At 45.6% G+C, this 15,880-nt stretch overlaps 1 protein-coding gene across 1 annotated transcript in view; it reads left to right on the top strand.

Moving 5' to 3' along the window:
• LOC308476334 (uncharacterized protein) overlaps positions 1 to 15,880 on the top strand; it is a gene marked incomplete at its 5' end in the record, with an annotated part of 72,506 nt that overhangs the window by 29,969 nt on the left and 26,657 nt on the right. The gene's annotated exons all lie outside the window — the stretch shown is intronic.

Here is a 15,880-nt window from a genome sequence, read left to right as displayed (position 1 = left end):
GCGCTAACCACTGGGCTAGGGCACTTCGTTTGCTGGGAGGTGCCTTTTCCTTGCCAAAGGCGTTATTTGTCTGAGGTCACTTGTTGTGGCTGGTGGGGCAGGGGGCCAATCTAGGTTTGTTTCTGCACAGCCTGCAGCAAAGAGTGTTTGTTGGGTTGGATCCGGATGTGCAGTGCAAGTGTTGTTGTTGTTGTTTAGTCATGTCCGACTCTTCGTGACCCCATGGACCAGAGCACGTCAGGCACTCCTGTCTTCCACTGCCTCCCGCAGGTTGGTCAGATTCATGTTTGTAGCTCCGAGAACACTGTCCAACCATCTCGTCCTCTGTCTTCCCCTTCTCCTTGTGCCCTCCGTCTTTCCCAGCATCAGGGTCTTTTCCAGGGAGTCTTCTCTTCTCATGAGGTGGCCAAAGTATTGGAGCCTCAGCTTCAGGATCTGTCCTTCCAGTGAGCACTCAGGGCTGATTTCCTTCAGAATGGAGAGGTTTGATCTTCTTGCAGTCCATGGGACTCTCAAGAGTCTCCTCCAGCACCATAATTCAAAAGCATCAATTCTTCAGCGATCAGCCTTCTTTATGGTCCAGCTCTCACTTCCATACTTGCGGTGCAAGTGTAGCCATGCCAATTCCGAAGTAAGTACCAGTTTTCGGTCTGGAAATCAAACCTTATGAGGAGCGGTTGAGGGAGCTGGGTATGTTTAGCCTAGAGAAGAGGAGACTGAGAGGGTGGTATGAGAGCTGTCTTCAGATATCTAGAGGGCCGTCACATGGAAGATGGAGCAAGCTTGTTTTCTCCTGCTCCAGAGGGTAGGACTCCAATCAATGACTTCCACGTTACAAGAAAGGAAATTCAGGCTCGATGTCAGGAAGAACTCTCTGATGGCAGCTGTTCTACCGTGGAAGGAACTCCCTCGAAAGGCGATGGGCTGTTCTTTCTTGAAGGTTTCGAAGCAGAGGTGGAATGGCCATCCATCTGTCAGGGATTCTTTACTTGTGATTCCTGCATTGCAGGGGGTTGGACTAGATGACCCTAAGGGTCCCATCCAACTCCACCATTCGATGGTTCTCTGAATTATGTGGAGCATACTCTCGGGCATGTGGGGTTAAGATTGCAGCATTACTCCCTATTAAATGTGCGTTAGGTTTGCAGGGCAAGAAATTCTACACCAGGCTCACTTGTGAGTAAACATCTGTAGGATTGCACTTCCTGGCTGTGTTCACGCACCCTTTGACTGTGCACTCACTGCATTCCCAATGCTGGGTTTTTAATCTGCATTTGTGGGACATTATCCAGAATGCATGTGTATCCTGTACTTTGTTGTAACACGCTAGTGGGGACTGTCCAGCACAGACTGGGATAGGATAATTTGTGTTTTTGGACCAACGCACTAAAAATCAGGTGAAGTCACTCCAAAGTCACATTTTGGTCCCACCTCCACCTCAGGAACTCTGGTACCACATTTGGTGATGATATAATGAGCGGTGGTCATACCTATGTACAAGATACGAAGTCACACCACAATTTTGGTTTAAGTGTGGCGTCTTGATCCAAAATGGCACCCAGCCAACAAATGACAACAAAGACAACCCCCTTGTGCCAAGTTTGGCAATGAAATCTCAAGAAGCGGCCAAACCTATGCCAAAACAGTTGTGTTTCAGTCCACCCTCCTGGCACCCAACTATCAATGTACCCCCCCCACCTCTGGAACCCTTATGCCATGTTTGGTGATGATATCTCAAGAGGTGGCCGAACCTATTCCGGAAAAAAACAAGCAAAATCACGGCAACGTGTTGTTTCGGTCTGCTATCTTGATTCAAAATGGCAGCTAGAATTCAAACACTGATGAAGACCACCTTTGGAAAACCACATGCCAAGGATCTCAAGCGGCACCTGAACACCTATAGAGAAAAAACGGATAGACAATGTCAAACTATACTGTGGTTTGGATGGGTTGGTTCTCTAACCAGCTTCTTCCCACCAATTGGGAGTCTTTAAGCTGTTCCTAATTCCCTAATTTGTTGCTAGCCAAGGTGTGAACATCTTTGCATAAAGTAAAGGTGCTTTTGCTCCCCCCCATAACACCTGCTGGTGTAGAAACAAACAGAATGACACTAATGATGCCCTACTGATGTAAGCAGCTGGCAGTGGCGGACCTTGGGGTCTCAAATTCAGTGGAACTCTGTGACACCAAAATTGGATGCCCCCTCCCTCTCACCTTCCATTCAAAACCATGGTTGTGCACCTCCAAGGCTCTGTGCCCAGGGCGACCAAACCAGTCGCACTCCTCTAAATACGGAGCTGGGGATGGGAGGGAAAGAGCTCTAGAATGCAAGGGAATAACAAACTTCACTGCTCACAAAGGCAGTAATGTGAACCTTAGCCATGTTCAGAGTACTTCTGCTTAGGGCATTAGTTAGTCATGGAAACAAACCCATATGTTATAGTTATTTTTAAATCTTATTTTATTTCTGTATATAGTAAAAAAAGAGGAAAGAAATCCTTCTCCTAGGGTAGCGTTGCACAGTATAAAAGTAAAATAGGGATGAGAAATTATCACTGTAATCATCACCGCAGTGTTTACTTAGGAGTAAGTTTCCTTTTGTCTGAGTGAGCCTTACAGTGTGATCATAGCCATGCCTACTCAGAAGAAGGTTCTGTTTAATTCAGCGGGGCATGCTCCCAAGCAAGTAAGATTAGGGTTGCAGCCTTACTCCCTAGCATTAAGTGTACATTAGGCTGACAGCCCAAGAGATTTTTACTTTCCTTTTTCTGTCCCACTGATGGGACTCTGTTGATAAGCTTAGTAAATTGTAAATTGTGGCTGGAGCCAATCCCAGGAGCAAACTGTTCACAGGATGATAGCTTTCCACAGTTATTAATTCAGCTTAATAGCTTTAAACACACACACCTGGGGGAAATGTACTTTTCTTACCTGCCATGGTGAATTTAGTGTTTTGGTGACTGTGCGTGGACTTGCTTGCAAGTAATTGAGGAGAGGTTTGCAGCTTTAGAAGCAAAGGCAGAGCAAGCTACTGTAGCTCTACAAAAGAGCACTCCCAACCTGCAAAATTCCTGTCTCTACACATCTATCCTCCTTGTCGATTTCATAGTTTGTGTGCCAAAGAGAATTTCAGCCACTGCAAATTTTCTCATCTCTGCACCGCTGCAATGTGACAAGATGTACTGCCAAAATTCACCTTCTGCACAACTGTCAAGGGTTCAGTAGCCCAGCCTCCCTTTTTAATCTGGTTATCTTGAGGAGAGGAGATGCAGGCATAGGCAAAAGAAGGGCTGTATAAGGTTGCCAGCTGTTCGGCAAAAATGACCTGACCTGCTATTGCGCCTTTAACAGCTGCAGAAATGAACAGGGAAAACTGTGTGTGTGTATGTGTGTGCGCATAAATATATTCCGCCTGCTGACAAATGCGGATCAGACATCCATTAAAGACACAGCTACAGGAGCTGCTTAAGAAGCTGCCAGCCCTACAAGACTTTTAACTTTGATTTTTGGAATGCTGTAGGGGTGCAGCAGATGCTGAGCTTTGGGTTGGCAAGTCGTGGGAGGAAGCTTCATTAGTAAAACCAACTTCTTTCCAAGGGAGGTTTTGCTGAGCCTTTGATACCCAGGGTGTCTGAATGCAGAATAATACAGGACTCCTGTACTTTTTCTTTTTTAAAAAAAGTTTATTTTACACTGATACACATTAAGCTCATATAATATACCATTTACATAAAAATCTATTTATTTATCCTGGCGACTTCCCATTTTTACATCTGTGATGGTCTAATTCTCTTTCCTCCCTGCTGCCTGTCCAACCTTATCTGTTTATCTAAATCCGATATCTTTTCTTGCAATTGCTCATAGGTTTGAAATTTCATTTGGCTGTATTGCATTCTTATATAGACTGAAAAGGTTCTTGGTTCTTCCACATATATTTTGTCTTTCTAATTCCTTATTTTAGCTGTGGGTCATGCCATTTCTAAGTACTCTCGTAGCTTGAGTACCCTTTCCTATTTCATTGGGATTTCTGGTGCTTCCCATTTCTGTGGGTAGAGTACTCTGGCGCTTACCAACTTTTGGGGGGATCTCTCCTCCACGTAGGGACGTGGTTGGCGCTGTGGGTTAAACCACAGAGCCTAGGACTTGCTGATCAGAAGGTCAGTGGTTCGAATCCCCGCGACAGGGTGAGCTCCCATTGCTTGGTCCCTGCTCCTGCCAACCTAGCAGTTCAAAAGCATGTCAAAGTGCAAGTAGATAAATAGGTACCCCTCCGGCGGGAAGGTAAACGGTGTTTCCGTGCGCTGCTCTGGTTTGCCAGAAAGCAGCTTGGTCATGCTGGCCACATGACCTAGAAGCTGTACGCCGGCTCCTTCAGCCAATAAAGTGAGATGAGCACCGCAACCCCAGAGTCGTCCGCGACTGGACCTAATGGTCAGGGGTCCCTTTACCTTTACCTCTTCCACGTATTCCCAGAAGAAATACTCCTGGCTTTTTGGGTATATCTATTTTGAACATCTTTTCTAGTTCGTTATACATCATCTCGCAGTAATTCTCTGTTACACACATCCACCAGGTATGGAAAAAGGTACCTTCCACCTACATACACTTCCAACACTTATCTGAGACTGTTCTATACATCTTAGCCCACTTGCATGGTGTCAAATACCATAATTTTCCTTAATGGCATAACAAGCAGTGAATTTTCATAGCTTAGTGGAAGAGGGTCACAGGAGGCAGGTGAAGCTTTCAGGCAAGGATGAGAGAAGCTGCAGTTTCTCCCTTGGCTAAAGTAAGGAAGGCACAAAATCCTGATCAGCCTTTACCCTGTTGCACTTTGCATTAGCGAACCAATATTGCAGAGCCCATAGGAAGGAGCCCCAAACTGGCTAGTTTCCTTCTGTGGTGCTGACTGCCAAGGCCACGGAAGTCCCAGCAGCATCTCCCATCTGTGTTTGCTGTGTATTTGGAAGAGCATCCAAAGCAAATCTGAAAGCCTTTATGAGGCCAACTTGCAGGTACTTAATTCATGCCAAGGCTGCCTTAGAACTTCCATGAAATGCAGGTGAAAATTGTGCAGCGCTGGACGGAGGGCAGGGAGACCCAGGTTAAAATCCACACTCAGCTGTGAAGCTGACTGCTTAACCTTGGGCCAGCCACCATCTCTCAGCACAGCCCACCTTGTGAAGATAAAATGAAGGTTGCCGAGAGAACCATGTCAGCTTTTCTGATTGTCTTGGGGCAAAGGCAGGGGATAAATTTAGTGAGTGTATGAATTAGAATAATAAATAGGGAGGGAAATATATAAGAACTAAAATGAGAGTCCTATGGACTGCAAGAAGATCAAACCTATCCATTCTGAAGGAAATCAGCCCTGAGTGCTCACTGGAAGGACAGATCCTGAAGCCGAGGCTCCAGTACTTTGGCCACCTCATGAGAAGAGAAGACTCCCTGGAAAAGACCCTGATGTTGGGAAAGATGGAGGGCACAAGGAGAAGGGGATGACAGAGGACGAGATGGTTGGACAGTGTTCTCGATGCTACCAGCATGAGTTTGACCAAACTGCGGGAGGCAGTGGAAGACAGGAGTGCCTGGCGTGCTCTGGTCCATGGGGTCCCGAAGAGTCGGACACGACTAAACGACTAAACAACAACAAAATAGGCTGTGCCCCCCTGGGCATGTGCAGAGTGGCTTTGTCTCTGTAGTGAGCAGCAATGTTTTGCCATCACCATGCATTGGGTAATAAAGGAGAAAGAAGGGTTTTCATCTTGGAAGGTGAAAAATTCCAAGACGTTTTGCGTCCTGCTCACCTTCCTTCTGAACCTCTCTGTTCCCTCAACCTTCTTCTTCTTCTCTGGTGATCACTTGTAGTCGTGTAAGATTGTCTCTCACAAACAGGGTTTTAACAATGAGTCCGTAAGTGATTGTGGAGGCCAGTTCTGGATCTACGCATCCTTTCACAGTGGGGACATAGGTTTCCGGGCGGGAGTTGATCACGGTGTGGATTTGCAAGCGTGCCTTCCTCTTAGCACGTTTCTCCCTTGCGTCCTGAGTTTGAGTGTCTTCAAAGCCCATGTCACCTTTGGTAAAGGCTGTTCTCCAATTGGAGCGCTCGCAGGCAAGTGTTTCCCAATTGTTGGTGTTTATACTACATTTTTAAAAAATTGCCTTGAGACAGTCTTTAAACCTCTTTTGTTGACCACCAGCATTACACTTTCCATTTTTAAGTTCAGAGTAGAGCAGTTGCTTTGGAAGACGATAACCAGGCATCTGCACAACATGACCAGTCCAACGAAGTCAGTGTTGAAGAATCATTGCTTCAACACTGGTGATCTTCGCTTCTTCCAGTATACTGGTATTAGTTCGCCTGTCTTCCCAAGTGATGTGTAAAAATTTTCGGAGACACCGTTGATGGGTTCTTTCGAGGAGTTGGAGATGGCGTTTATTAAAGACCAGCAGTGAATAAGTAGAGGTGGGGAGACACGGGGATTGCAGAAGCGCCTCCCATGTGCGTTCACTCTGTCCTGTTTGGCCACATGAACGGGACTTCAGAAAGAGCTGGATGTGCTGCTCAGTAAAGCAGAATGGACATGCACAATTTCCTTTCTTAACTTTTGCAAGCTGGCAAGAGATTTTTTCATTTTAAACCCGATGGAGATGAATCTGTATGGAGCAGCTTTACTCTTTATAACGAAGAGATAAACAGACGTGCAGTTGCAGCCAGGGATATGTTTTAAGCTGCCTCTGCAGGTAAGCTTAGGCATATACTTCCCTTTGATAATATTATGCATGTGTGATGCAGCATTACTAGCCGGCAACTGAATGTGGAGGAAGAGCCTTAACTGTTTAACACTGTCTCTAACAACACCAAGGAAGCAGTGATCTTGTCCCATGTCTGGCAAGTGCTTGCATTGCTGGGGTTTTCAAATCACGTTGCTGCTGCTACTGGAAACAAGCAATTCTTCTTCCCTTCACAAATGAGATTGTCACACCTGTTGGAAGAGGATCGCAGCTCAACCCGAGCTGCTCCTTAGTAATGATAAACGTAGGAAGTGGATAAAAAGAAAAACCAGGTTCTTTTTTTTAAGGCACATCTACACTACAGGCTTTCAGGTTTTTTTGCAACTGCTTGGGAACCACCTTAAACTATGCTATCTGCCATGTTTTAATTTTGTTATATTTTGACTTGGAGCTTCTGCAAGCCATAACGATTCTCCCCCCCCCCTTTTTATTTGGGGTGGTGGTTGTGCTGAGGAATATAAAATACCAATATTTGTTTCTTGAGAGCTGGTGTAGCTAAGACAGAGCTACAATTCCTGAAGGGTTAAGACTACTGGCGATGATGGCTGTGTGCTCTCCCACACTGTTGGAGGCAGTGTGCTTCTTAGTATCAGACACTGAGAATCGCATGTGGGGGAGAGTGTCGGGGCATGTGCAGAGTGCATTCAGCGCGCCAGCGGAAGCATTAAATTGGACCCAGGCCAATCGCCGGTCGGAGAAGACAGACACCAGGCAGCTCAGTATATTTACTGGCAGGTAGTTTGCAGAAGGTGTTCTCAGCAAAAGTTCTCCCAGCAGAAATAGACCTATCTGGATTCCACCATCCCAAAAAACCCACGCTACAAATGCAGGGCTACTTATACCCTACTTTGTGCTGAATCATTGGCATCAGCCTCTGCCTCTTACCCCATAAGCTCCTGACCTTGTAGGTGCAAGCTATTAACCCTAAGCCCTGGCTTTTCTCCCTGCAAGCATGAACTTACTCCAAGAGAGAGTGCCGTCGCGCTCAAGCCCTGACCACGAGTTTCCTACAGGCATCCTATAGTTGGCCACTGTGAGAAAAGGATGCTGGACATGATGGGCCTTTGGCCAAATCCAGCATAGCTGCCCTTACGTTATTAACGGTTGTGGAGAAGAGGAACTGTGGCTTGCGAAGGGTGCCGTGAGTAAAGTCAGCCCTTATTCTCTTCATCTCGCAGTAATGGGGAGAGAAGAGCAAAGCTGAGAGAGTGTCAGTTGCCGGAGGCTGTTTAACGAGTTCATTGTTTATTGCCAAACTGGTCTTGATAGCAACATTTATTTATTCATTTATTTGGACGGCTGCCCCATGCCTGTTCATGGAACTCTCTCCCGAGTGATGTAGGACACGGGTGGCGCTGTGGGTTAAACCACAGAGCCTAGGACTTGCCGATCAGAAGGTTGGTGGTTCGAATCCCCGTGGCGGGGTGAGCTCCCGTTGCTCGGTCCCTGCTCCTGCCAACCTAGCAGTTCGAAAGCACGTCAAAGTGCAAGTAGATAAATAGGTACCGCTCTGGCGGGAAGGTAAACGGCATTTCCGTGTGCTGCTCTGGTTTGCCAGAAGCGGCTTAGTCATGCTGGCCACATGACCCAGAAGCTGTACGCCGGCTCCTTGGCCAGTAAAGCGAGATGAGCACCACAACCCCAGAGTCGGCCACGACTGGACCTAACGGTCAGGAGTCCCTTTACCTTTACCTCCCGAGTGACACATGTCAATTGTCCACGCAAGCTACATTTAGGTGACAGGTGAAAACATACTAATTTGCCCAGGACCTTTGGAACCTGGTGGTGTCGATGCTGCTTTGAGTTCAGGGTTCGTGTTGCTGCATTTGTAAAGGATGTACACTCTTATTTTGTTATGTTTCGTTCTCCTTTGTATATTATATCCTGCGATTTAAGCTGCCCTGTGCTCTAACCTGAGGGAAAGCTGGGATAGAAAATGCCGAAGTCAGCGCAGTGCAAGACCAGAGCAGGAAAACTTGGGTTCAAATCTGCGCACAGGCAAGAAGCACACTAAGTCACCCTGAGCTAATCGCACACACTCTCAGCTTGAGCTACTGCCTCACGGTGTTGTTGTGAAGACAAAGAAAAGGACTGGGGAACCAGGTACACTTCCCAGCACTCCTCAGAGAAAAAGGGCAACATTAATGTAACAATACAGCCCTGTTTGGTTGTTTAAAATGCCTCTAGAGTAGCCAGTTACTTCAGTGATTGCTTTGTTTTGCTTTTAAGTGTTGTGTGAGGGGGACAATAGAGTGCTAACTGGAAGGACAGATCCTGAAGCTAAGGCTCCAATACTTTGGCCACCTCATGAGAAGAGAAGACTCCCTGGAAAAGACCCTGATGTTGGGAAAGATGGAGGGCACAAGGAGACGGGGACGACAGAGGACGAGATGGTTGGACAGTGTTGTCGAAGCCACCAGTATGAGTTTGCCCAAACTGCGGGAGGCAGTGGAAGACAGGAGTGCCTGGAGTGCATTGGGTCACGAAGAGTCGGATACGACAAACAACAACAACAAATTGAAAACTATTTTTAAAACATGATTGACTCTGTCTTTGAGAATAACAGGGGTGGGCAGGAATCAGAACCCTCCCTTTGGCTCATTGCCTACCCCCCCAACCTCCCTTAACTCCGCCCTCCCCAATTCCACCCCCCCTCCATCTTTCCTCTCTTTCCACACACTCTCTCCCTCCTTCCCCACTCCTTCACTGGAGGTTTTTAAACTTGTTGAAAAGCTATCTGCCAGGGATTCTTTAGGTGTGATTACCGCATTGCGGCGGGTTGGACTAGATGACACTTGGGGTCCCTTCCAATCCACCATTTGATGGTTCCATGAGAATCTTCAGTGCAAACAGGAATCTACACCTGTGTCTCTCTCCTCTCTCTCTGAGCACACAGGCATAGTTCAACCAGGTCTTTCAATAATCACTTACCTGTACAGCTGTGGAAGCTAAAATAATGACTCTTAGTCATACGGAGGGAAATTTGTTAAAGGATGAGCTGGGGTTTTTTTCAGCTGTGGAGGCTTATAATTAACCTGTGGATAGACGGGCAGGTTAATAAAGGCTTTTGTAAGTTGGTGCCTAAAATAAGATGGAATGTATAATTGTATTGGCTTTCCTGACATTTTGATTTCATCTGAAGACCAGCTGCAAGGCCCCCTGAGTGGTTGAGGAAGTGGTCCTAGGGAAGCATTATTATTACTATTATTATTATTATTATTTAAATCTCTCTGCTCCTGAGTGGCATCCCCTGACCTAAATTATCCCCCATCCCCAAAAAAGCTGTTGTTAGCCCTCCAACGCAAGTACAGTGGTACCTCGGGTTACATACGCTTCAGGTTACATCCACTAACCCAGAAACAGTACTTCAGGTTAAGAACTTTGCTTCAGGATGAGAACAGAAATCGTGCTCCAGCGGCACGGCAGCAGCAGGAGGCCCCATTAGCTAAAGTGGTGCTTCAGGTTAAGAACAGTTTCAGGTTAAGTACAGACTTCTGGAACGAATTAAGTACTTAACCTGAGGTACCACTGTACCTGTATGTTATCCTCAGCAGCGTCAGGTGAGGCAATTGAGAAAATGGTGTTGGGTGAAGGGAAGGCTGACTAAGTGGTATAAAACTATTAGGAAAGAGGTTGGTTTCAGCCTTCACCGAAGGAAAAATAAAACCTCTATAGCAGAGTTATTCCGCCTGACTTGCAGGCACAGGTCTTTTGCTAAGTGTGAAGTCACCAGCATGAGGTATGTAGCATTCAATCAAACTACAGTTACTACCTAGAGAAAAATTGATTAATGAAAACTAAAGAGGAAGCTTCTCTGGCTTTTCAATTAAGCTGTCCGTGGTTCTGTTAGCTGCTTCATCGTGGGAGATTGCCTTTCCTCACGTGTTAAATGGAAGGGGAAATATTCTATTTAGAAAGTGCATAGAGACAGGGTTCTCCACATTCAGGCATTGATCTCGAGCGCATGCACATGTTTGAGCCAGACATTCTCCTAAACACCAGAAGATTTTGTTGTGTGGCTGGCAGGAGCTTCCTGTCCTCCTCTGCCTAATCCTGTCCGATCGCACATCTCCATTGTATTTGCCCGAATAAGTTTTTGTCATATATTTACGAGGGTGATTTACACATAAGAGAATTAAAAACGATTAAAAACCCCACAAAACCAGCAAACACATTTAAAACAAGACTGGAAGCCTAACAACCAGACACTTGTAGCAAAGATACGTTTGGGAAAGCCTGCTGGAACAAAATGTCTTCTAGCTGTTTCTGGAAAGTGCAGATAATTGGGTCCTGTCATATCAACAGGAACACATAGCAGAAGTGAGGTAGTATATTTGGACATCAGCATTTGAGCATATGTGCTTTTTTATAATAATTTTTATTAAGTTTTCCATTTTAACAATCCAATCAAATCACATTAAATATTCCAACTTATGCAGATACATATAATAAAGTCCAAATATTTTGCCAAATTATAAATTTTTGTTGGGGCTTCCCATGCTTCAAATTCAGTGGGGTCCAATCATCTTATGCTGAGTTTCCAAAAGTTCCTTCTTTGAGTCCTCCTGTTGTTATCCTTCTTTCTTTCACAGCCTCTGAGTTATTTCCACAGGCGAGTTGGAGTGAACAATAATATACTTCTGTGTGAAATTTGTGTGACTCTCCTTTTTTCTCTTTCTTTCTTTCTTTCTTTCTTTTTTTTTTTGCAGCTGGTAAGTCTATTATTAGCAGTATGTCTTTACACGCTGGTGTTTATGCTGAATCAATCCAAAAGTCCTACTCTTGTGGCAGACGCCATCTTCTCTCAGTTCCGATGAAATAAAATCTAAGCGTTTGCTCATTAATTTTCTACAGACAGGTTGCATCAAACATTAGTCTTTCCAGGGGAAGTTTGCCAAATCGGACTTGAATTACAGATATAATAACAAATTAAGAGCTCGCCTCCCCCTATGACTATTTGTCTCTACAACTCAGTCTATTCCATAATGGTGGATCCCAATTAAATAGTGTGTCACAGGAGAGTCTTTTATCTTCCAAATATTTCAAAGAACAAAGGCTTTAGTTAGTATTATTATTTCCACACAGTTTATATTTTCTGATCTCACTTGCTATAAGTAATGGAGATGGTTCTTCTGGGGGGGGGGGGGTTGCTAAGTATTATCGTAGTAGAAAAAAGCATTTGAGCATATGTACTTGCTGTGATACACAGAGAGGCAGAAAGATTGGCCAAGAACTGGCATTCATTGGGGTTTGGTTGGACTTTAGTGTGGTAGCCTCTGCTCTGTGGAACTCCCTGCTGCTAGAGGTTTGTCAGGGACTGTCCCTTCCTTTCGGATGTCTCTTGAAAACTGCACTTGTTTAGGCAGGTTTTCACAGAACGAATTGCTCTCCTTAACAGACCAGTATCTGATGCTTTGTGGATGTTTTTCAATCACATTTTGTGGGTATTTGTGAACTGGTTTTATTATATTTTACATGCCTTGAGCTACCTCCAAATACTTTATAAAAGTGCAGGTTATAAATATTTGAACAAAGAAAATATATATATGAGGCGCTCTGCAAAGAATGAGGGGACAGCTCCCTACCCCAGGGGGCTTACTGTTTAAAAATAAACACCAGGGAAACAACTTTACAGTTAAGCAGTATGCAAACACCATCCAATGGATGGAAGGATAGATAAGATTATGTTTACAGGGTCATGCGCACAGTCAACAGAGACCCATTGTAACATTCTTTAATTGCCCTGTGGTGTTCATGATTCTGGGTGTATCACTAAAATATGGCTCTTTTCCTGCTAGTTCAGTGCATATTTTAATCCCTTCCCAGGTGTCCTTGATTTTTCCAAGTTAGCCAGAGGCTGTGCTATTCTGGGACACTTGCCTCTGGGTTACTCAAGAACAGCCTGAGCTGGAACTAGGTGCAAAATTCGGATATCTCTCCTAAAAATTCTCTTTAAAAATCAGAGTTCTGCCTTGGTTTGTGTCTGATCTCCCACCTGTATGTGTTTTGTCTTCACTTTATTTTGCCATCTTACACACAATAGTTTGTAAAATAGTGGTGGTTCTCGTGTGACCAAATGTGGGTTGTGATTTGCCGGTTGGGGACCAATGGTTGTAGGGGGATGTTTTCTCTTTCTGAATATTGTGCAGCTTTTGCGGGGCGGGGGGGTGAGGTTTGGGGGTTGTTTTGCCTCCTTCCTATGCCAGATGGCAGAGCCTGAATATTCTAGACTGGATGCAAGGCCAGTTGCTATTCTAATTTTTAGATGTTGCTCAAGTCTGCTAAAGGACAGACTCTCTCTCTCTCTCTCTCTCTCTCTCTCTCCCTTAAGAGCCAATTTCCAATGCCATATCTTATGCACCATCTGCAAACAATCCCTCCCTCTCTTTCTCAGCTGAGAATCTCCTGACTTACAGAGCAGCTTTCTTTCGAATATGTTGTATTGTTTTGTGTAAACCACCCAGACAGGGATTTGTTTTGGGTTTTTCGCTAGAATCTTGTTAAATATTTTATTTCATAAAATTTTCATACAGCTTGATTGTAGAGAAAACCCTCAAACCGGTTTACAGAAGAGACAAAACAATAAAAATGACCGCTAATAAATTTACAACCGTGATTGAAAACACAAAGAAAGCGAAAGCCACAATAGAGTCGACCAAAACGCATACAAACTTTCTAAACAGCTTGGGCAAGCTTTTCTTAATAAGAATGTCTTCAGCAGGCACCGAAAAGAACGCAGTGAAGGCGCTTGCCTCATATCAGTAGGCAGGGAGTTCCGATGTTCTTTCACATGTGGTGTCAGCAGTGGTGCTTCAGCATTCCGCACTAACTGCAGCTTCCTGATCAAGCATGAGGGAAGCCCCACACAGAACACATTGCACTAATCCAGTCTTGAAAGTAACCAGTGCAAAACTGCTGTGGCCACACAATCCAGGCCCAGGAATGGCCGTAGCTGTCAAACCATTTGCAGTTGGTAAAAGGCACTTCTAGCCACTGATATGCTGTGCTGCCAGAGGATCTTTGGTTGGGGTCAGATGAGTCCCTGTGCCCAATGACTCTCAACTGTGTCAGTCTCTGCCATTGGTGGGTATAATGGTATGGGGTTGCTCGTGCGTAAGTTGCCGCCTCTCCTGGCTATGTTGCCTTGTTAAACCTTTCTGTCTGGACAGCCCTTCAATTCGTGGCTGCCTCAGTCGCTAGCAGAATCCGTCAGTGGGCGTTTCTTAAACCTTTTCCAACATAAAGGTTGTTTGACACCCAGTCTCCTCCTACTTTCTCTGCGCGGAAGTCTTCTGCGCAGGGAGGGCGTGGGTAGCGGAGGACCAGTGCTCTCCCCGCTGGTGTCCGGTGAAGAGTCTGGGAGCCCTCTCGCCGATTCCCCCATCTGCCCCTCCTTATTCCTGGTGTTGCACTGAATTGCTTCCCCATCTGCTGAGCTGCCTCTCTCTCTGCTGGGCCCTTCTCCAGCATCATTGGAGAGCCTTCCCTCCACCTCTAGCTCCGATGTCAGTTCCCTGACAGTGGGGAAGCCCCAACTATGAGTGGCATTAGAAATTCAGGTGTATAAGCTAGGCGCCAAATGGCTCCTTAAACCAAGGTTGCAGTCACGAAAACTGAACATCTAGCTGCCATTTTGGGGCAAGACGGCTCAAAAGTCTTGGTTTTCTCAAATGATGGACTGACTGTGATTGATTCTCTGTGAAACATTTGGCTGGTTCAGATGATAACCTAGAACTTTGAGAACTTCGAAAGAACAGTGGCAAGAAAAACTGATGAGCTATTTGGAACTGGCTAAATTGACGTATAAACTGCGTGACAAGGACAATCGTGACTTCAAGGAAGACAACAAAATGACTTGGACAGGTTTTGAATAAACACCCACAAATTTATTAGTTGAACATATGACAGATAAGGCAAGGATATGTACAAATTTATAATATGCAGAGAACAATACGTGCAAAGAAATCAGAGAGGGGAGCTGAGGGAAGTCCTGGGGGGGGAGGGAAAAGGGGGCAAAATAATGCAATTGATTATTTGGAATGATAATTTGGTATGTTGAAAGTGTTTAATAAAAATTATTTTTAAAAAAAGAACTTTGAGAACTTGAAGAAGAAAAGCCACTTGATGCAGGGACAGGTCCACCTATAGACTGGCCTATTCTGACCTTTTTTTTCCTAATGGTGACTGCTCCTGCTCAGGCTGCACAGAAAAAAGCATTTTGGTTCCAGAAATTCATTCCGATTGTGCAGATAAAATATAACCGATAGATTTCTACAGCATGGGGCATTAGTGTGTGAAAATAGTCCCGATCCAATGATCCCCAGGTGGTGGAGACGTCAGGCAGCATCCTGGCACCCAGACACCTTCACTTTGTCACAAGTGGTAGGGAGCCAGGTGCAAAATAATTTTGAACGCTGCCTGCAAGAAACACCCCAGTGAATCCACCAGGTGGGTGGGGACTATCGACAGCAGTAACCCCAAAAGCAGGGTGTCAGGGAACTGCCATTGACGCAGGGGCAAGAGGGGAAAAGCCGGATGGATTACAGAGAGCCCCCAAAGATCGTGGGAAGCAGCACTTCCTCAGCGGAGGAAGGAAGCCCCGCCTCTAGTGGAGAGGAGATGTAGGGCTCGGAGGATGCAAGGCAGTGCCAGGACACCTTGCCTGAGCAAAGCGGGGAGGAGGGAGGTCCCCCTTTACCCAAGCCGTCCCTGTGCAGTAGGCTTCTGCGCAGAGACGGGAGGCGCAGACTGGGGGTCAATAAACTACTCTGCTGGGAGAGATTTAAGCACCGCCCAATCTCAGATTCTGCCAGTGAATGAGCAAGGCATGGAATAGAGGCACTCTGCTTTGCAAGGGCTTTTTTTTAGCACCAATAAGAAAGCTTTAGCACAGACTAGTGAGGCATCGTGCCTGATTGCTCTCGACCAACCACCCGATACCCCTTACACAGGGTTTTTAAGGGCAGGGGTTGGAGCACTGGATACTGCCAACCCTTCTGCCTTCACACAACAGCAATGGGCACAAATTTGGGTCTCTTTGAAGCACCAGCATGCTAGCTGGTGCAGCAAAGGGGTCCTTTCC

The sequence above is a fragment of the Podarcis pityusensis genome (assembly GCF_964106645.2).
Source record: "Podarcis pityusensis genome assembly, chromosome: 4".
NCBI lineage: Eukaryota > Metazoa > Chordata > Lepidosauria > Squamata > Lacertidae > Podarcis > Podarcis pityusensis.
The sequence above is the reverse complement of the archived record's forward strand: the minus strand, read 5'-3'. Positions and strand labels throughout refer to the sequence as shown.